The following is a 23,936-nucleotide window of genomic DNA, read 5'->3' as shown; positions in this document are numbered from 1 at the left end:
CCTATCAATTCTTGTGAAAAATGCTGGTACTTGCAATATCTACAAAAATACACTATATTCAATCAGCCCCTATGGGTATTCCAAGTCAGCATAGATTCCCAGTTCCTGAGATTACAGTAAGGATTGTGTGTCAAGATACCATTGCATTGTGGATCATTGTTCGCCCTATCGACTACTGGATGGCTTCAACTCCATTGTATACATCTGTTGGGATATTGATAGAAATATGCTGACAATGGCTTATAACAAATGGCTCACTAAATCACTGGTGTCTGGGGTGTTTCTGTTTGTTTGTTTGTTGTTTAATGCCGCACTCAGCAATATTCCAACTGTATGACAGCGGTCTGTAAATAATCGACCAGGCAATCCAGTGATTGATATGAGCATCAATCCATGCAATTGGGATACGATGACATGCATCAACCAAGTCAGTGAGCCTGACCCCCAGATCCCGGTAGTTGCCTCTTACAACAAGTATAGTCACCTTTTAGCTTAGTGTTCAACTGTTTGCTTGTCAGGACGAAGGCACCTATGATTCCCGACATGGGTACATTGTGTGAAACAGGTGGGGATCCGGAATAGAATTGTTCCCCAGCAAGCTAATCTGGTCATAAGATGTTAATTTACAGATCAGGTAGTCAGGCTCCCTGACTTGGTGATGGTATGTGATCATACCTCTGTTTGAATAGTTGCTCATTATATCAATCACGGTATTGTCTGGTCCAGATTATTTACAGGTCTTCAGCAACCCATGCTTGCCCCAAAAGACGGCTATGCTTGTCGTAAAAGGCGGCTAATCAGGTGGTCAGCCTCGCTGTCTTGGTCCAGACTCGATTTTTTACAGACCGCCGTCATATAGCTGGAATATTGCTGGGTGCGGCGTTAAACAACAAGCAAACAAAGAAACGATTACTTACAATCTGATGTTATGTCGCTTGAATATTGCTGAGTGCAGAGTAAACTCGCATGCACGCACAGACAGAGTCAAGATTGCGCGCGCTCACGCACACACACACTGTGTGAAGCAGGGATGTTGCTGGATTATTGCTAAAACAAAAACAACTGAAACAATACTGAGTTTGAATCTCAGATTCTCAACCATCATCTTGCTTTCGCAGAGATCTTCGTGAGGGAGTCGTTTATAAAGCAAACCTTGATAGTACTGTGTTTCGTTTTCGTATTTCTTTTCATTTTTATCATTATGAAATGATTTTTATGTTTGTATGAAGTTTGTTTCTGATGTCATTTCGTATTCCACCTTGAACCTGCACCTCAGTTCAATACAAGCCTACTGGCAATACGCACCTGGAACGTGTACTGAACATGTATCGACATGAGCAAATGGAGGTTATAGTGTGGTTGAATGAGATAATCATCCCTTGACTTTCTCAAGAGTGTCTAGTGGATGTTGATGTTTGATCGCCCTACCGTGTCATACCAAAAGTCGTTAAAGGATGGTGATTGTTGATACCCTGCCTGGGCCTCGCATTAAGGGGCTAAACTAGGAACTGGTCAGCTCGGAGTCGGTAAACATTAAGTGTATTTCGGTGGGCTAGCACTATAAAGCTGGCATTAGTTTAGACCAGTACAAGCACACACACACACACACACAGAGGCGTGCATGCACGTCACTACGTCTTAAACGCCACTTTAAACCCTGCTATACTTATAGGTGTCTGCTAGCGAGAGGCAGTCAGGCACAACTGCCCTTCCAAACACAATCATCTACGTCGTCATTGCTAAAGGGGAATCCCCGCGTAAAACCCGATTGCGCCTGACACTTGAATTGCAGTAACAGCCCGACGGATCACCATGGAGTCAGTGCGAGGTAAATGTCGAATCTTTTCACACCATATACAGTTTATATCTCCGAGTTAACGTCTATATTTGCCTACGTGGTATGGATTAATCATACGTTAATGAAATTATAAGTATCTGTTGTCTATATAACGGTACACATCCATATAATGAGCTTGACCAATGTTGGGGTGTTGCCTCGAATTGCGTAGATATTTATAGAGCTTACGAACTCTTTTATTGGGTATAAGTATACAAACCGACATAGAATGTTCTTCGAAACTGTACTACGTGTATGAGACGTCGTCTTCAAGACGGAATACCGACTGTCGTGATTGCGGTAACGATACCGGTATGTTAATGAAGTGTTTTAATATTTCATATACTCATGAACATAACTTTATTAAATTCAGCATATATATAGCCGATTAAAGAGATCGAACAGGGATTACACATGAATACTGTAAGAACAAAAGAATGTGTAATATCTTCTCAGCGACCAATCAAAACTGACTTCGGGAAGTACCTGGTCTCAAAGCAATCCCATGTAACTTCCTGCACGTGATACATTATCACGTTATCTAACGAACGTCACTGCGATATTATGGATTGGATCGATCTCGTTAACACATGCAGATAACAATAGTTGAATTTCACTTTCGTTTTATAGTTCTTTGTGTGTTTGTTAAAATGAATCCTACGTTCGCTTTAAAACGAAAGAAGAAAAAAACATCGGCCATTCACAACGGCTTTTATGCGTCTTCGGGGTTGTGGTTCATGGTTGAAGCGTTCGCTCGTCATGCATACATGTCGCTATATAAGTGCAATAATCTTGGACGTGACGTTAAACCCCATTTCACCTCACCTCACTTCCACTCTCAAAAAATAAAAAATGACGGCGTAAGCAAGGTATCGGCCTCAGTATACCTGGAAAGCTGTTTCCTTCTGTCATCCCTCAACTAATTATACATTTTATTTGTGTTGCAAATTTCAAAATACTCTTTCTTCTATGAATGATTAATTTGTTAAAGTGTTCGCGCGTCGCGCCGGAGGCCGGTTCGATCCCCCACAAATGATTATGTGTGAAACCCATTTCTGGTGTCCCCAACAGTGATACTGTTGGAATATTGCTGAAAAGCGGCGTAAATCCATTCTCACTCGTTCATCTATATATAGTACTGATTCTAGGATATAGAACGGTGTTGTATACATTGACATTGTATAGCCAATGTGTAACTTATACAAAGGCACTCCGAAACAGAACCTACTGTATTTACATATTACGGGAGTGTCAGCATCACTAGCTATTTACCATCACAATGCTTCAAAAGAAGCGACCCTAGTGCAGAGTAATACATTAAAATAGCCTCGATATGAATAATCAAAGCCATTCAAAGGTCACAATACCCACCCTATCAAATAACAACCATGTCATGTACTGGTCATGTCAAGTTCTAAGACCTTGTTATACAAACTCAGACCGGTAAGCAAATTATCTTATGTCCAAGATTCCTGGAGAGTGTATTTATTAAGTATCTCATGAGATAAGTAACCGTTGTTTGATCACCTGAACCATGAACTTTGGTCAGAGAGCTTAGATTATACATCACATGTAAACCGTCCGTCACTCCTTTCCCGACAAGCCCCTGCACGACTACCACCACTACCACAACAACTACTGCTGCTGCTGCTGCTACCACTACTGGGGCGGTCGGGTAGCCTAGTGGTTAAAGCGTTCGCTCGTCACGCCGAAGACCCTGGTTCGATTCCCGACACGGGTACAATGTGTGAAGCCCATTTGTGGTGTCCCCCGCCGTGATATTGTTGGAATATTGCTAAAAGCGGCGTAAAAACATACTCACTCACTACCACTACTTCTACTACTACTATACATGACTTGTCCGTCACTCCTATTTCGACAAGCCGCTTCAAACGTAAGACCCAAAGTCCTACTTTGACACCAACAGCATGTTCAAAAACACATGATGGTATGGCCCGTTCCTTTTATTAACGTCTTCGGCATGCCTGTGGTTTTGACTCAGAGGTCCATCCACAGAACATGCACATTGAACAGAATGTTTCGCAGCTATTCTGTCTAATGAGACACCACACGTAACATGTGTTTCAGTGTGGGTCAGTACCAACGTCCTAGAAACTCTCAGATATTGAATAATACTCGTGACAGTGAAACACGACATTGGTCATTAAGTATGTTCGTTACTTTGTGGGGCACGGGTGGCCCAGTCGTCTAAGGCGCCACGATTCGCTGTGCAGAGTTGCGCGCCAGAAACCTATGATTGTGGGTTCGATTTCCGGTTCGCCCCGATTATGTTTCTAGGTTTGTCAGCACCATACCCGTGCTCGTGGGTTTCACCAAAGTGGTAAACGTCTGGGACCTGCATCATTTGGGGCTTTCGTCCCACATTGAGCTGTGATATAACTGGAATACTGTTAAAAGTACTCATTTCTTTGTGACCATTTTTGTCGCTAATACATTGTCGCTTGTCCATTGGTCTCATCTAACCCCTGGCTTCGATTTCTCCAATCACCTATCGGCACTAGTTAACTGTCTGCTTCGCTTGTTAATGTTTCTACCTGTGCTATCTTTTACCTTTGATGTTCATACAGGTACATATGTACATATATATGTTCTCAGATCTCTGCCTCCTAGCTTTCGTTCACGGAGGAGTAAGCATATACTCCGACACGTTGTGTTCCTCATAATAAAGAAGCTGACATCCATCAATTCTTTCTCTTCCCACAGAATTCTTTTGTTCAGCATGTAGGAGCGTCATGGTGACGTCTACTTGTGTATGTGTAACGTCATACTATGATATGACGCTTATGATTCTATTTTGTAATTACCTTTCGTATTTTGAATTGTTTCTGTTTGACAGAACAATCATTGTGCTGGGATTGTCTTAATTCATATACTGTAACAGGAGAGGTGTAGAGTTATTTGTCACTATGATTCAGTAAATCAACCGAGATTGGTATGAGTAATAACAGAGATTTTACTGTTAAGAAGACCGAATGGCTGACCCCGCGTCGTGAACTTTGTTCCACTGAAGGGGTTTCCTTTGTTTGTTTGTTTCGACATATTCTACATTGCCTTTATCTATAGGCTGTATTCAGTCTCCATTTCAAAATGCCTGGAATGTTAATCCTATTGAGTAGTAATACAAAATGTTCAAACGAGATTTGGGAGAAACCACATAGAACCCCACACGGATGAATCTGGGTACAATATCAAACCGTCATTGTCTGGTATTTCGGTCATATCGCATTGTCAGTCATAATCGGAAGAGTCATGTATTTTTCCATTCTTTTTAATATTATTTATCTCCGCTGTTCCGGACAGACAGTCATGTATTTTTCCATTTTTCATAACCATCTTTATGTTAGATGATATTCCATACACATCCTGCTTGCCCAGACTTCACGAAGTGGAGTATAGCTTCCCGCACACGTGTACCCTGGGGACGTACGACTTTTCAGGTCTTCATCTAGACCTGCTCAAGTTTGAAGCAAATGTCAATAAAAAAAACCAGATTGAAATTATTACAAATTTCCCAATTCATGTTTATGTACATGTAGTTTTGTGCCAACAAGTGAGTAAGGAAGGTTTTAAGCCACTCCAAAAAATGTACCTGAAACAGATTGAAACAAATCGGTTTAGCCATGAAGCCGTAAAGTTAAATCAATAGCCAAGCAATGGTGCCGCTATCTTATCTCATGACAAACTTTCCATGTTATCAAGTCTTTGAATGGCATTTAGAAGTAACACACATAAGAGAGAAAATGTATGGGTGTCAATTTCATTGTTATGATGAAGACAACGTCTCGGAGTATACTCACTCATCAGGAGCAGTGGTAAATGGTTTTCTGCCAAAGGCACTTGGTTTAAAATCATCGAGTGAGTGAGTGAGTTTGGTTTTACGCCGCTTTTAGCAATATTCCAGCAATATCACGGCGGGGGACACCAGAAATGGGCTTCACACATTGTACCCATGTCGGGAATCGAACCCGGGTCTTCGGCGTGACGAGCGAACGCTTTAACCACTAGGCTACCCGACCGCCCCTTAAAATCATCGATGTATCCCTTTAGTATTATACCCTACAGTACAAAAGAAAGCGACATTAAAGGGGGTCCTACGTCAAACGGGACAGTTAAAGGGGTCCTGCAGGAAAGTTAAAGGGATCCTAAGGTAAAGTTAAAGGAATCCTAAGGTAAAGTTAAAGGGATCCTAAGGTAAAGTTAAAGGGATCCTAAGGTAAAGTTAAAGGAATCCTAAGGTAAAGTTAAAGGGATCCTAAGATAAAGTTAAAGGGATCCTAAGGTAAAGTTAAAGGGATCCTAAGGTAAAGTTAAAGGGATCCTAAGGTAAAGTTAAAGGCTTACTACAGGAAAATAAAAGGGTGTCCTGCAGGAAACTGAAAGGGGCCCTACTGGAAACTCAAAGGCCTCCTACAGAAAAGTTAAAGGGGCACTACTGGAAAGTTAAACTCTTACTGCAGGAAACTTAAAAGGTGTCCTATAGGAAACTGAAAGGGGCCCTACTGGAAACTCAAAGGCGTCCCTACTGGAAGATTTAATGGGTCTCTACTGGAAAGTTAAAAGGGGTTCTCCTGGAGAGTTGAAGAGAAAGGGCGTCCTACAGGAAAGTTAAATAGGACCAAACTGGAGAGTTAAAGGCGTCCTACAGGGAGGTTAAATAGGACCAAACTGGAGAGTTAAAGGCGACCTACAGGAAAGAGAAAGGGCGTCCTACGGGAAAGTTAAATGGGATTCGACAGGCCATTTACAGTGCCTCAAGTCTGCCCAGGGTGACGATTATTGCATCAAACTGTAAGCGGCGGCGTACAGTCCTTTCGGACACTGGTCCCCGTTGTCCTTGGATATATTCATTGCCGTCTGGGATGCCCCGGACTGAGATGAGATAATGGCCCGGAAAGGATTAAAGAATGGGGCTAGATCCCTATGTGAGGGTGAGGAGATCGACCCTCTGTATTAAAGGATGGGACTAGACCCCCATGTGAGGGTGAGGAGATCGACCCTCTGTATTAAAGGATGGGGCTAGATCCCTATGTGAGGGTGAGGAGATCGACCCTCTGTATTAAAGGATGGGGCTAGATCCTATGTGAGGGTGAGGAGATCGACCCTCTGTATTAAAGGATGGGGCTAGATCCCTATGTGAGGGTGAGGAAATCGACCCTCTGTATTAAAGGATGGGGCTAGATCCCTATGTGAGGGTGAGGAGATCGACCCTCTGTATTAAAGGATGGGACTAGACCCCCATGTGAGGGTGAGGAGATCGACCCTCTGTATTAAAGGATGGGGCTAGATCCTATGATCCCCGTATAAGGATGGAGACATGGTCCCTGTGTAAGGATGAAGACATGGTCCCTGTATAAGGATGACGACGTGGTCCCTGTATAAGGATGAAGACATGGTCCGTCTGTAAGGATGAAGACATGGTCCCTGTATAAGGATGAAGACATGATCCCTGTCTATGGATGACGACATGATCCCTGTGTAAGGATGAAGACATGATCCCTGTGTAAGGATGAAGACATGGTCCCTGTATAAGGATGAAGACATGATCCCTGTCTATGGATGACGACATGATCGCTGTCTAAGGATGACGACATGATCCCTGTGTAAGGATGAAGACATGGTCCTTGTGTAAGGATGAAGACATGGTCCCTGTATAAGGATGACGACATGATCCCTGTATAAGGATGAAGACATGATCCGTCTGTAAGGATGAAGACATGATCCCTGTGTAAGGATGAAGACATGATCCCTGTGTAAGGATGAAGACACGATCCGTCTGTAAGGGGGAGAATATCATCTTCTGTATATTATGGTGGATCCACGTACATAACGGCGTTAAATCGAGTCACACAAGCTTATCTTCGTTGTCAACAAATCACTTTGTAGTCTGTCTTGTGAACCCGGAGTCACACGTCTTCCTGGTCCACAGTACTTCCCGGTCCAACCACTGCACTGACGGCCCCACACACAACATGTGCTACCCACGGGGCATGTAAATGGAATAAAAGATCTTTCATTTAAACGAATGAAGTCTGAAACGTCCTTCTTCTTTTATACCTTGCTGTTATTCATTTAAAGGTAACTTTCTGCATATATTGACTTCAAATTCTGTTCCCGTGATGTTAAGTAGATCCCTTTTCTCACACTGTGAAAAGTGTGTTTAGAGTGTTATCACATACAAGACATGTTAGATCTAAACGTGTTTAGAGTGTTATCACATACAAGACATGTTAGATCTAAACGTGTTTAGAGTGTTATCACATACAAGACATGTTAGATCTAAACGTGTTTGGAGTGTTATCACATACAAGACATGTTAGATCTAAACGTGTTTAGAGTGTGTATTTTGTAAATTCTTAAACGGAATACACATTTGGTGTTTTATATCTAATCACTTTTTTAAGGTCTGAACACATGAAATGTCATCTTCCCACAGCTTAAACACTACCGAAACACAACAACCGCATAATCTAAACATATTTACGACAAGTACATATAAATGCTGATTATCCTAATAATCTAAACACGTTTAGAATGTAAGACTGCTGAAGACCTATTCTACCCCGGATCTTCACGTGTCAGCAGTAGTAGTTGTGGTGGAGCTGCTGGTAGTAGTTGTGGTGGAGGTGCTGGTGGTAGTAGTGGTACAACGGTTTGGAAAAGTTTAAACTTCATTGCTGCTCGGTTCGGTACATCTTCCCGAGCCAAGAGAGTTAACTGACTTGAAAAGTCCAGTTTCCATCCTTGCCGAACTAGGCTGGAATTCCTGGGCTCGATCGTAGCGCCACCAGTGGCTATTATGGGTAATGTCCTTTCTATGCCTCTCCTATTGACCAATCAGATTCAACCTCTTGTATCACTTGCATTTGCTTCAAACAAAACGGTGGCGCCCAGTCAAGACGATCTGATCGATAATCAAGATCTATATTGTGATCAAACGAGTCTTACATCGCGAAGTGCTTCAAATCACGTGAGCACCTTGATTAAAAACATGAAAAGATATAGAAAATATCTGTTGACAACGAGTTAGCGGTGCACATGCTTTGCAAATCCTGCAGTCGACCGAAATGAGCATGACACTTTACGAACCGGATTTCGATTTCGGTGCGCGATTTTGATTGGACTATGCATAGACTCGTTAGTCCAGCCAAAATGTAACTCCATAATACCAGCCTAGTTCGGCAAGGGTGGAAACTGGACTTTTATAGTCAGTTAACTCACTTGCCTCGGGAAGATGGGTTCGGTATGGCTTCGGGGTATCCATACGAGACAGACGAATTAATATCATTTAAATGCACCGAGGAGTAGATGCAGTGTTTTGTGGTCGGCCTCACAAGCAGGCTCTCAAGTGCCTCAGTAACTGTTAGGGGCAGACCATGTGATAGTTATTCTCCATGCCTCAGGGTTTACAAATTTGTTCTTGAAACGGTCACCGAAAACACACATATGATATGGTCTTACTCTCTTTTCCAGATTTCCTTCCACAAATGTTGACCACGTACACCCTGTAAACAGGCAGAAGGTAGATATCACCAAGGGCTTTGTTTTGATTTCTATGTTACCAAAAATGAATGATTATATTCATCATGTGTGAAAACCACCGCCGTCTGGTTGTATTGGGCAGGTGAGATATGAGGTGAGGTGAGGGGAAATTGGGTTTAACGTCGCGTCCAAGATTATATCATTTAGCGGGTGTGTCTGCTGGTACGTACTAATAAAATATATATCTATCTATCCCGCGAGTTGAAATAATTACTCCTGTCTTAAAGAACTGTGAAACTCTGGTGAAGGTATCTTTTTACTGATAAGTAGAAGTTGATAAATACATACCGAGGTAGCCTAGTGGTTATAACGTTCGCCTATCACGAATAGGATCTGTGTTGGATTTTCAAATGGAGACAACGTGAGATGAAATTGGATGGCGTCAACTGCCGTGATATTGCTGGAGCCCTGATATTGGAATAACTGGATTATTGTTCAAAGCGGCGTTGAACCCAACTTACTCACTGATGCGAGGCAGGAGGTTAAATACAGTGTATTGTATACTATGTTCCAGGACATGCTTGATCAGACTTGTGAAGCAACACTGTCTGCAACTCTGGAGAAACTCAAGTGACACCAGTGTGGTAAGTAACTTACTGATATACAGTAAACTACGGTTATAACGAACTCAAAGGGACCACTAATTGTGTTTCGTAATAACCGTTGTTCGGTTTAAGCATATATACAGAATATATATAACAAATGTCCGGCACTAAAAAATAAGTTCGATATATCGGTAAGTTCGTTATAAACGTATTCGTTATAAACGTAGTTTACTGTAATTTGTTCAGTGAATTCCTTTAAACTAAAATCTAGAGACTACATTACATTTAAATTCATAACATATCAAAACATCAAATAACGAGACACCTGATCATTACTGTCACGACACATTCGTATATCCGTGAAATAAACCCAGTGTAGATGGAGAAACTAACTAGGTTGTACTTTTGTTTTTGTGGGTTGCCCGACGTGTTAGGCGCCGTAATTCGCTGTAGAGAGTTGCCTCCCTTATGTATGCCCGAATCCAGTGATCGTGGGTTCGAGCCTCAGATTCGTCCTTATAAGTCTTGGTTTGTACCAAACCCGTACTCATCTCTAACCAGCATCACTTTGGGCTTCCCTCCAGGCCAAGCTGACACACCGTGATATCACTGAAATGTGTTCAAATAGGCGTTAAAAACACTACCCACGTATGTCCTGCAATGTAGTACATGTACGTGTAGAGGCCTTACCCAAACATGGCCATATAACTCAGTCATAAGATCATGACGCGATAATTTGATTCTAGGGCAACAATGAGTGAGTGAGTGAGTGAGTTGGGTTTAACGCCGCTTTTAACAGTAGTCCAGTTATATCAGCCCGAAGTGATGCAGGTCTCAGACGTTTACCACTTCGGTGAAACCCACGAGCACGGGTATGGTGCTGACAAACCTAGAAACATAATGGGGGCGAACAGGACTACTATGAGTCACCAAACCATGCAAATCATTGACATGAGATACTGTGTATATAAAGTATTTTGAGATACTTTACCGGATATACATGACGAATATATATATATATATATATACGGTCATTCTATACAATATATCTCTACTTAAATTATCTCAAAGATACTATTTATATTGTAATGACTCGTTTTACCTAACAGGATAAATAGAGATATGAATATATCAACAGGATACACATAGATCTATATCATGCTCATTAAAGAAACAACGTTGCATGATATACGAGAATACCTTACGGGCGCATTTCCGCCTCTTACAGGATCTTTTCGTGAACGTAAATATAACAGTGACAATTACACATCTCCCGCGTCATGCATGGTACAATGTATACTATTAATACCTACACGTGTACAGAACCTGTTCATTGGCTCACGTTCTGAATTGTTGTTCGCTCGTCACGCAGAAAGCCCGGTTCGATTCCCACATGGGTACAATGTGTGAAGCCTATCTCTGGCGTCTCTCGACGTGATATTGCTAGAATATTGGTTAAAGCGGCGTAAAAAACAACTCACTCACGTTTGTCCTCACTATTCAGAAAACAAAACATATGTGAGTGCTGACAACATCATGTTTATGAGTACAGTTTTTAGCCGCTTTAGCGGTAGTCTTTCCCGCGTCCCGTTCAACACAACGATGGCAAAATACGGAAGAAAGACGCTTAACCGATCATTTGTTCAAAATGATCAACTCAAAAGTGAGACTGACATAAGATTAAATGTCAACCATATTCATGTCATAAAGTATTTCCTGCATGCACGGGAAGTGAATAGATTTTGTTCCCTGTGAATCCACTTGTGGCCGTAACACATGAAACACTATGCCACTTGAGTAGCAGTGGTGCCGGAACACATAGAGTGACCGGGGATGGGTGGAGTAATTGTGACTTGGAGATTCTAAATTAAACACAAACGGTATCATTTCAGATTTATTTCTCATCAGGAAATTATAAAGGTATCCAGTTGCGACTAGTGAGTTTCCAATAGCACCTGTAATTTTTCATACTTTAGACGGGATATGAGGTTTGTTGAAGTAAAGTCAAATAGATGGTGGAAATAAAATTTGTTTCAGTATTGTGTTAAACAAATAAGAGTCCAATCCAGACCATATGATTACTAAATGAAAGATGGTGCTTAATTGTGTTCAGTCCGGTGACTCAGATTGTCACCTGACCAACTGTTCATGCATCACATTGTCTACTCGACTGAAAATAAGTAAATTCCAAGAGAAAGTGAAACTCCTCATCAATAGTCCGTGTGTTACACAGTTTGTACACAACACATTGGGGATCATCATATGCTTTAAACCGTTTACACTGCACTTTCAACTTATGTGATGCGCAACATAACTTTTATACTTTTAATAAATCCTTAGAGAGAAATAATTCTATTGTATACTTTTCAACACCCATTATAGTTTTGAAACCACAATACAAAATTTAAAATGAGGAATATATCTTATTATGCCAATTCTGACTAAACTACATCTATACATCTCTGTGAAAACATGCTAAAAAAAGCTCTAACATTACCACAGTCCTGAGTGATCCAGACAAATGAGAAACCAGTTACAAATAATTACTTACGAAAGTGAGAGACCCATTATCATAAAAAAATCCGCAACATTTTATAGCAAGCCCTTAGATACCTGGAACGTTCTACATGAAGAAGTCTGCACCAATAACCTATACATTGACTATAATAAACACACATATAACGTGTGCCTACTTCATCTAATAGAGCACTGCTTGACGTGAGTGTAGAGAAACCCAGACACCTGTTAAAATAATTACCCTATATCTTTTCTATTGAATCCCTACACATAAATCCCCAAATTTCTGAACCATGCAATACGATTGGTGCAAGTTTAGTAACGCATATATTTTGGATGAAACCATATGACAGAGACGAATAAGTCCTCAGTAATCTATGAGTTCCACATGCTTCAGACCACTAACATTGAAGATAAAATAATACCTAGATATTAATAACAAGTCAGTTTTCATTTCAGCTCCAGAATAAAACCACTTTTCTACACGACGCAAATAACCGCCATTCCTAAACACGGTTATATTAGACTTATCCAAACTTACCTCTTATCCCCATTTCAAACAATAGACTTCTAAGAAATTTAACCTTTGCAAACCAATCACAGAATCGTCCATCAAAGCAATATCATCAACAAATAAAAGTAACAGAATTTCCTCCAAACTTTCACAAACAAATATACCCCTCGTACAGCTCTGTAGCTCCAACACTAACTCATTAATAAAGAGAATAAATAAAACTGGTCTCAGCATGCAACCTTGGCGTACACCTTAATAATTTTGTAAAACATATTCAAACCAAACATTGAGCGTTATAAACGAAACATGTCCTCTCAATCTTCTCACATGTAACAGAGATTTGATTTTTCTCCAAAATACTTTACAATCCTTGTCAGCAATAGCAGATTTAATGTGAAAAAGCAACGTTATAAAAATGTTGGGTATAGAAAGATTATGACGTCACATCCTTTGCATTCTTATTGGTCATGAGATTTGTAAATGAGACACTCACTATCCTTAAACACTAAAGGATGAAGAACCTAGAAATGCTGTGTCACTTGTCATTTTGCTGTTGAACTTAAAACAAGCGGATGGTGGGGATTGAAGGGTGTTTCAGCGATGAGGAGGGAGGGGGTTCGAGAGTGATATGTTCGTTATTCTTTAAAACATATTCACCGTTGTACACTTCAAGGGGTGGCAGAACAGCCTTTGAAAACAATCCCTGCTTTCAGCTAACAATTTGTGGAATTAACATCCTCGATGAGTACCTTGCTTTTGACCGTGATCATTGAGGGGGCTCGGCATTGGGTTTAACGTTTGCACTTATATTGTAACGCGCACTAGGGTGGGTGGGTGGTTGTGCGTGTGCGTGTGTCTGATTGTACTCATGCCGGGTTTATTGTGCTAGTTTACATATCCCACTCAGACACAATACACTGATTCCGAGCCAGGCAGACGCTCCTTTCACCAGACCACGGGGACGGTCTCCTTTGACAGTGGATAACGGTAATATTGTTGTGAAGTTGCTGAAGAATATTTGCAAAATTTCATTTCAGTCCCGAGGAATATTTCTTAATTTTAAAAATGATCTATTTCAATATTATATCATAAGCTGAAATAAACGGATATGTATGTAAGGGTTGTAGCACAGGTTCATACATAACAAAGAAGTATATTATAACATGTCAATAGTTTTAAGTAAGTTCATAGACAATTTTAAAGTGTCCAATGTGCTGAACGTGTTCAATGGGTGACAAGATCGCCAATATCGTTGATCGACTGTATGATACCACGAGACAGTCTAAACCATTGCGTTGTATTAAAGCATTAACGTGTGGCAATGACACACTGTAAACAGACCAGTAACCCATGCGAATGCTATGTTAAACCTATATATCATCATCATCATCATCATCATCATCATCATGGCAAATTTGCAGACCTCGCTTTCGAAATGTCACACTTGCATCCCAAGTACCAAGTTGTTCATCTCCCCATTGTTCTCGCTGCCTTAGGTTTGGTACCTCCCAATCTGACATTGGGAGAGTGCCCGGGTTTGCTACCAGAACGGGCACAGCATAAGTATTTGTGGCTCTGAACTCCAGATTTTCTTTAGTCTACATTTGTACTCTGCCCGAAGTTTGCCCTTGATATGGGCATTCTGGAGTTTGTCCCTAATCTGCATCCCTAAGTACGTATAGGCCTGACCTTCCACAAGATGGTCAATAACTGACTGATCCTCCCTCTTCTACCTTGCCACGTTTCAAATGAGGAATGCTTCATTTGTCGAGTCCAAAGGACATGCCAATATCATTAGAAAAAAAATCGACAAGCAGAATCTGTTTTTTTTAGTGTAGATCCTCTATTGGCAATAAGTTCAAGGTCACCCATGTAAAGGAGCTGAGTAAGGGATGCTGGGGGTTTGTGCTTAGGAGGTCCCGGGTGATAACCTTCTTCTTTGCTGAGCAAAAAGCTTAAATGATTTAGTGAAAAACAGAAAAGCAAAGGGCTAAAAGAATCGCCCTGAAATATTCCTCTTCTGATAGAAAGGGGTTCCAAAGTCACCACCTGCCCCTGCGAATACATCTCAAGTTGAGTTGACCAGCAATTCATTAAAGACTTGAGTAAAACAAGTAGTCGCTCGGGGAGGTCAATACATTCCAGTGACCTCAAAATCCATTCGTGAGGTACAGAATCATAAGCTTTTCTGTAGTCTATCCAAGACATTGAGAGGTTATGGCGGTAAGTTTTAGCCTCTTCAAGGATCATTTTCTGAACTCGTAGTTGATCCTTACAACCCCAACATCCCTTTCTGGCTCCTTTCTGCTCCATGTAAATAATGTCTTTGGATGCACAGTATGATGACACAATATCTGTAAGACATCCTGTAAATATTTTGCAAAGTGTATTCAGACAAGTAATAGGGCGGAAGTCTTTGGGATCAGTCAAATCACCTTTCTTTGGGAGAAGTATTGTTCGCCCCTTGCAGAACCAAGGCGGAACATACCCTGCATCCACAAGAGAATTAAAACAGTGAAGTAATGGTGTTTGGACACAAGGAAACAGTTTCCAAAACCGGTTTCGAATACTATCTGGTCCTGGCGCCGTATTAGATTTGGACTTTTTAATTACATTTTTCAGGCAATCAGGTGTAATGAAACACAACAATGGTGATTTTATTTTTCCGAGTACACAATCATTATATTCCTCTACCCATGGTTCCTCGAGGTTACAGATGCCGGGTATCGACCACAGCTGTTTCCAAAACCTTTCACTGGAATCCATGGTGGGTCTTTTCTCATCACTGCCATTGGATGTATTTAGTTGACTGTAAAATTGTTTTTCATTAGATTTAAACAATTTGTTTTGTCTGATGAAATTATTTTTTCTTGTCCCACCTTCTTCTTCTTTTTGTATTATTATTATTATTATTATTATTATTATTATTATTATTATTATTATTATTATTAACATGTTGAGGAACACAGACTAACCGGAAGAAACAGATATTATCTACAACATGGTGACGCCGCACTCGCTGGCCCAATGAGATCCACTAGGCCCCGATATCCGGATGTGCCAAGTTCTACCTTATTATACCTTGTTATGAAACCGGATGTCTGATCTAAACATAAAATATTCTGTGCAGCACAGTGTGCATGGACGTGTCACCTTCCTTTGGAGGATACATACATTTTATTCATTCATGCGATCTGATTTTTCTCCAGAAAAATCATTTTGACATAAAGAACGCGGAACCCCTGTTTAAGTCACTACACTACATCGCCCTACACTGTGTATTAGGTTTATTAGGTTTATTAGGTTTATCTTGATAATGGTAGGATGTAGTAAGGTACGATTGATTCCCCTTATAAAAAAATTAACTGCCTTTTAAATGTGGGTATATATCAATTGGTTGGCGGGTTATCTTTGTTTACTTTAATTCTTTTTTTAGGTGGGAATTAAGTAATTCCGGTGGGGGTGGGGTGTTATTTTTTATGTTTTTATGGATTAGGAAAATTATTGAACTCTCTCTCTCTCTCTCTCTCTCTCTCTCTCTCTCTCTCTCTCTCTCTCTCTCTCTCTCTCTCTCTCTCTCTCTCTCTCTCTCTCTCTCTCTCTCTCTCTCTCTCTCTCTGAGATTCACATAACCGACCTGCAGCAACATGTTCCACGTGTACCGCGGTTGTAATCAGTGACCTTCACCTTGCACCGTCATCACATTATTCTGGGCATGCCCGTCGCGTACGAAAGCTAGGACACACCAAAACTCAATAACAAGTTTCATAGACCATGCAAAATATAAACATAAAAAGTAGTCAATAAAACACTATTATTAGACCCTGTACCACGTACAACTTCAAATCATGCACATGCTTGCATTTTCGATATCTTGGCATTTACCGCCAAGCTTCATCTAAAAATAGATTTGGGATTTTCCCATTCCCCTTTTTGGGATATCCCTACTTTTCTAAATCTCTTCGTCCCTGTGGTTTCCTTATCGGTGTCATTTATCCTTATGCCCTTACTGTGTGGACTAGTACACGAAGGTAGGTGTGCACGTTCTCAATGCATGAGTAATGTTTACAGACAAGACGCCATTCACGCAAATGCATGCATACCGTGATTACATGTGTATGCGCCAGCATGATCTATATATATAGTGACAATACACATTATTTTGTTCACTAAGATATTAGCTATGTATTTCCTACTTTAATCGTCATACGCAGAGGTAGAAATCATGCAAACGAATGCTAGGTTCGGCCCATTGGCAGTCAAGTTTGATATTTCGTCGTTCGATCGAAATTGTCTGTGTCCGCCAACACAAATATCATGCCCTGTATCACTCTAACAGTTGAATAGAGACTGCTCCACTTCCTGATGCCTGTTTCATGTCTAGGTCTAGACGCCACTAGACGCCACTAGACGTTGTGCTGTGTGTAACACTGGAGCTCACTTTGGTCTCTGTGTAATAAGGATAATCGTCTACTGCTAAACATTACAAGAAATTGTTGCTACAAAGCAGCAATACCGGCGGCTAGCATGCAGAAAAAATAGGCTTTCACGTAGACCCTCAAACAAACAAATATATCCAATACAGCCAAGGCAAGTCTATAATAGTTGGCAAGTCTAGATAACTTACTTACTTACAAGATTGTCTTACATTGTGAATGTTGGAGAAATTATTTACACTGGTAATCTATATTATAAATGTTTTTATTATTGGTTCAGTGAATGAGTGAGTTAATGCTTTGGCTCGTGTTATGTAATAATGATTTGAACAAAATGACAAAGAGGACTATCCCAAAGTCTCATCATTTTATCAAAACACATTCATGGATAAACTATAGTAATATGAAAGAATCGGGTGGCCCTTAACTTCTTTTAGGTGGAATATATATAGTTCGATGTGACAGATTAACTATAGTAATATGAAAGAATCGGGTGGCAGTTAACTTCTTTTAGGTGGAATACATATAGTTCGATGTGACAGATTAACTATAGTAATATGAAAGAATCGGGTGTCCCTTAACTTCTTTTAGGTGGAATACATATAGTTCGATGTGACAGATTAACTATAATAATATGAAAGAATCGGGTGTCCCTTAACTTCTTTTGGGTGGAATACATATAGTTCGATGTGACAGATTAACTATAGTAATATAAAAGAATCGGGTGTCCCTTAACTTCTTTTTGGTGGAATACATATAGTTCGATGTGACAGATTAACTATAGTAATATAAAAGAATCGGGTGTCCCTTAACTTCTTTTGGGTAGTACACATATAGTTCGATGTCACGGATTAACTATAGTAATATGAAAGAATCGGGTGCCCCTTAACTTCTTTTGGGTAGTATACATATAGTTCGATGTGACAGATTAACTATCGTGATATGAAAGAATCGGGTGCCCCTTAACTTCTTTTGGGTAGTACACATATAGTTCGATGTGACAGATAAACTATCGTAATATGAAAGAATCGGGTGTCCCTTAACTTCTTTTGGGTAGTATACATATAGTTCGATGTGACAGATTAACTATCGTGATATGAAAGAATCGGGAGACCCTTAACTTCTTTTTGGTGGAATACATATAGTTCGATGTGACAGATTAACTATCGTAATATGAAAGAATCGGGTGTCCCTTAACTTCTTTTGGGTAGTATACATATAGTTCGATGTGACAGATTAACTATAGTAATATAAAAGAATCGGGTGTCCCTTAACTTCTTTTGGGTAGTACACATATAGTTCGATGTCACGGATTAACTATCGTAATATGAAAGAATCGGGTGACCCTTAACTTCTTTTGGGTAGTATACATATAGTTCGATGTGACAGATTAACTATCGTGATATGAAAGAATCGGTTGGCCCTTAACTTCTTTTAGGTCGAATACATATAGTTCGATGTGACAGATTAACTATCGTGATATGAAAGAATCGGGTGTCCCTTAACTTCTTTTATGTGGAATACATATAGTTCGATGTGACAGATTAACTATCGTGATATGAAAGAATCGGGTGGCCCTTAACTTCTTTTTGGTGGAATACATATAGTTCGATGTGACAGATTAACTATCGTAATATGAAAGAATCGGGTGGCCCTTAACTTCTTTTGGGTAGTATACATATAGTTCGATGTGACAGATTAACTATAGTAATATAAAAGAATCGGGTGTCCCTTAACTTCTTTTGGGTAGTACACATATAGTTCGATGTCACGGATTAACTATAGTAATATGAAAGAATCGGGTAACCCTTAACTTCTTTTGGGTAGTATACATATAGTTCGATGTGACAGATTAACTATCGTGATATGAAAGAATCGGGTAGCCCTTAACTTCTTTTGGGTAGTATACATATAGTTCGATGTGACAGATTAACTATAGTAATGTGAAAGAATCGGGTGTCCCTTAACTTCTTTTGGGTAGTACACATATAGTTCGATGTGACAGATTAACTCTAGTAATATGAAAGAATCGGGTGTCCCTTAACTTCTTTTGGGTAGTACACATATAGTTCGATGTCACGGATTAACTATAGTAATATGAAAGAATCGGGTGTCCCTTAACTTCTCTTGGGTAGTATACATATAGTTCGATGTGACAGATTAATTATCGTGATATGAAAGAATCGGGTGGCCCTTAACTTCTTTTGGGTAGTACACATATAGTTCGATGTGACAGTTTAACTATCGTTATATGAAAGAATCGGGTGTCCCTTAACTTCTTTTGGGTAGTACACATATAGTTTGATTTGACAGATTAACTATAGTAATATGAAAGAATCGGGTGTCCCTTAACTTCTTTTGGGTAGTACACATATAGTTCGATGTGACAGATTAACTCTAGTAATATGAAAGAATCGGGTGTCCCTTAACTTCTTTTAGGTGGAATACATATAGTTCGATGTGACAGATTAACTCTAGTAATATGAAAGAATCGGGTGTCCCTTAACTTCTTTTAGGTGGAATACATATAGTTCGATGTGACAGATTAACTATAGTAATATGAAAGAATCGGGTGTCCCTTAACTTCTTTTATGTGGAATACATATAGTTCGATGTGACAGATTAACTATCGTGATATGAAAGAATCGGGTGTCCCTTAACTTCTTTTATGTGGAATACATATAGTTCGATGTGACAGATTAACTATAGTAATATGAAAGATTCGGGTGTTAAACTGTAATTACATATCGAAAAATATTTCATTGGAAAATGCCAGTCTTGATAGAGATTTGTCTGATAGTCTTTGCTGAAATTCTTAAAGGAATAATAGGATAAGTATAGTAGTTGATAAAACTGAAATGTTTGATTAAGCTGTAAGACTACAGAATGCTTTGCTTCACCACAACTTGGGGATGAAAACTGTTCTGAAATATTTATAATAATTCTCAATTTCAATTTTTCCCCTCTAAAATAACATTTTGAGGCTGCTTTTTACTACACCGCCTCGTCGAACCACAATAATTTTAGTTTTCTTTCATTCAGTGGACTAAGACAACTTTACAAGAACGTATATTTTCTTTTGTAGCTGGAAAGCGCTGTCTGCAACTAACGATACATCGCCTGCGTAAAATTATATAGATAGATGTAGTATCTCAATGCTAATACATATGCCTTGGACGCTGTTTTGTTCCAAAATCACAATGAGTTTATTTTAAAAAATAATAAAAGGCCTGGGGTTCAAAACACATCCCTGGCGAATATTTGACATTACAGGTGAAATACTCAGAAATACCTTCCTCCGTTCAATCACACAGGGATAAGTAAGAGAACATCGATGCTAGCAATGGTAGAAAGTTTCCATTAACTTCCATGGAGTACTAGATGTTCGCTGTGCAGAGTTGCGTCCCTTGGTCACGCCAGGAACCTATGATCGTGGGTTCCAGCCCCGGTTCGCTGGCTCCAGGTTTGTCAGCACCATACAGAGCTCGTGGGTTTCAACTGCATCACTTCAGGCTTCCCCCCCCACACCAAGCTGACACGCCGTGATATAACTGGAATACTGTTCAAGGCAGCGTGAGACAGCATATCCCGTACGTGCCATGCATTGGCTCTTCCTCCGTGAATATTCAAGATGATGCATTATGGGAACCAATATACATTTTGTTTGATCATAATGGATATCTGTCATTCATTTAAACTGAAATGGCAGTAAACCACATCGCCCCGATTTTGTTTCTAAGCTTGTCAGCACCATACCCGTGCTCGTGGGTTTGACCGAAGTGGTAAACGTATATGGGACCAGCATCACTTCGGGCTTTCCTCCCACATTAAGCTGACACGCCGCGATATAACTGGAATACTGTTAAAAGCGGCGTTAAACCCAACTCACTCACTCACTCGCTCGTCTAATAGTATTTGAAATTACAAATATGATCCCTTTAAGAAACAAAACCCGTTTGAATATTCTCAGTATAACTTGTAAGAGGCGATTAACGGGATCGGGTAATCAGGCTCGCTGATTTGGTTAATGCATGTCATATATCGTATCCCAATTGCGTAGATCGGTGCTCATGATGTCAGTCACTGGATTGCCTGGGCCAGACTCGATTATTTACAGACCGCCGTCATATAGCTTGAATATTGCTGAGTGCGGCGTTAAGCAACAAACTAACAAATGACAGTAACATTGAGATAACAGACGTTATGTCCAGACACTCTTTAAAGATGTATACAGGTATAACAGGTGCATTGAAAAAGTTGACGTGCAACGTGTTGTGAGCAAAGCCGTTTGTGTGGACCATCGTGGATACTGCTTATCGAAAAAGAATTCAACTTTGTACGTGTGTATTCTGACCATCATATATGGAATTGATTAATCTGGTGGAGTTGTTTGTGCCGTTGCCACAATATTCAAGCCATGGGGTCAGAAAGAACATCCAAGAATGGGCTTTCCGTATTGTAAATAAAACCGACAAAATAAAAGCAGAACTCTCTGCTCAAAACAGAGTCGTTTGTACGATTCCGACCATATCATAAGCATGTGTTTATGAATCACTATCAGGTAGTGATGATACCAGGTGTTCGCGAAAAGGTTAGCGTATCCTGCCCCACCGGTTGCACTTGTCACAAACACATGCAAAGGCAGAAAAACGAACCCCGGCGCTAAGTGTGGCAAGTCAACGCTTTAGTAAACCCCGAGACTACCCACCCACCCCTTTTCGGTATATTGATGTCTGCTTCATACTAAGTGGGAACCATAGGCAATTGCACTATAAAACGTTTCAAACAATATATATAATAGTAAAATTTGCTTTATGATATTATGTGCAAAGGCTAGACGAAAATAATGGTAGAGGTAAAATAGGAAGCGGGGGAAGGGTGTGTGTTGATTATTCAAAGTCGATAACATCCGGTGAACGGATCAACGTGCCCTCATGCATAATTGGAGGCGGTCGGGTAGCCTAGTGGTTAAAGCGTTCGCTCGTCACGCCGGAGATCCGGGTTCGATTCCCGACATGTGTACAATGTGTGAAGCCCATATATGGTGTCCCCCGCTGTGATATTGCAGGAATATTGCTCAAAGCGGCGTAAAGCCATACTCACTCACTCATGCATAATTGCATTCTGAGAGACCAAGTGAACACCATGTTGTGGTATAAGAAATTGATGATACTATCCCAGCGGCTACACACTCCCCTATAGCATATGCATTAGTAGGCCTATACAGCAACGGGTGTCGGGAAGGGCAATATTATTATCTTATATAAGATAGCTAGAAGGTAATTCGCAAAGAACATCGAAGAACGAGGCGTGATTTCAAAGACCCACGTTTATTGATAACTTTATGTTGTTATATGTTTATCATAGTATATACTGTAATAGCGACGTTTCGGTATAGATCCTTACGCCGTTGTCAAGCCCGACTAAATTTATAACTTTATCAAGCATCAAGATCTATAACTATGACACTATACGATCGTGATGTTTAAATAAAGATTCAAATACCTTTAAATACCATGGTTGTTAGATTTGAAGTCATGGATGACATGGATACTAGACGATCCGTATACACACGAAAATTCGTACCCACCGAAAATGGCTATAACCCGTACTCAGTTTCTTTTTAAAGCAAGATGTCTGAAACCGGACTGCTTTGACCAAATTAGACCGTAAAAACGTCAGAAAATCATGTTCATTAACATTTATTCACAGCACTTAATTCACATATTCTGGCATACATGCACCTTCATAGTATTTAATTCATAGCACTAATTTCACACATTCAAACATTTTGTGCACTTTTAATTCAAATTTCGTTATACATTTAAAACATTGGGATTAAATCAATTGATTTAACTCAATTGGCCGTGGTGGCATATATTGCTGTTTTCAATATTTAAACTACTACATATTGTTACTGAATATTACTGGCAAAACCCAAGTGAAAATGAAATAAATTGTTAAAATGTGATAGTAAAACTCTTATCATGTACATGTCAAACTATATCAAATCCTGCTTCTATTGATAATATGTTGACTCCTTCCGCCTCGTAAATGTAAATTGTAAGACGACCGGCTTGTGGCCCAAGTTTTCTTTTTGAATAAACTTCTTTTCTGTTCTGTTCTGTAATCTTTTCACTGCGTTCTTATTCATTCTAGCATTTAATTCACTTGATGTGAATGCAACATAAAGTCTAAAGACACCCGATTTTATTAACACACTATGAGTCCCATGAATGTTCTATATCATTGGAAAAACGGGCACAGATCAAACACAACTAAATTATAAACACTGGTTAAAAATCTGGTACCTCTGTATCACTTAAACGAGTTTAAGTATCTTACTCTGCACGCAGTTGGGAGATGCTCATTAATTAAGTAGGTATGGCTGGGCAGTGATACTGGTCACACTGCACTGACCTATCGGTGATTGGCACGTCTGACAATTGGGAGTGAACCTTCTTTGAAGTCAGAAAACGTACAACTTTATGGATAACAACTTCTTGTTTATTGCATGTGTAATAATC

At 40.0% G+C, this 23,936-nt stretch overlaps 1 protein-coding gene across 2 annotated transcripts in view; it reads left to right on the top strand.

Annotated features, from left to right (window-relative positions):
• Positions 1-1,706: 1,706 nt before the first annotated feature.
• LOC139468568 (TNFAIP3-interacting protein 1-like) overlaps positions 1,707-23,936 on the top strand; it is a 46,558-nt gene continuing 24,328 nt past the window's right edge. The window contains exons 1-3 of one of the 2 annotated variants that reach the window (XM_071250630.1): positions 1,707-1,828; positions 9,329-9,377; positions 9,912-9,981. The gene's annotated coding sequence lies outside the window, so the exon portion shown is untranslated. Of the gene's footprint in view, positions 1,829-2,112; positions 2,150-9,328; positions 9,378-9,911; positions 9,982-23,936 lie in introns of those variants that run through there. The other variant, XM_071250631.1, reaches the window with a different exon arrangement.

Source organism: Haliotis cracherodii, unplaced genomic scaffold, assembly GCF_022045235.1.
Source record: "Haliotis cracherodii isolate W230 unplaced genomic scaffold, xgHalCrac1.p SCAF_2, whole genome shotgun sequence".
In the NCBI taxonomy this organism is placed as follows: domain Eukaryota; kingdom Metazoa; phylum Mollusca; class Gastropoda; order Lepetellida; family Haliotidae; genus Haliotis; species Haliotis cracherodii.
The sequence above is the reverse complement of the archived record's forward strand: the minus strand, read 5'-3'. Positions and strand labels throughout refer to the sequence as shown.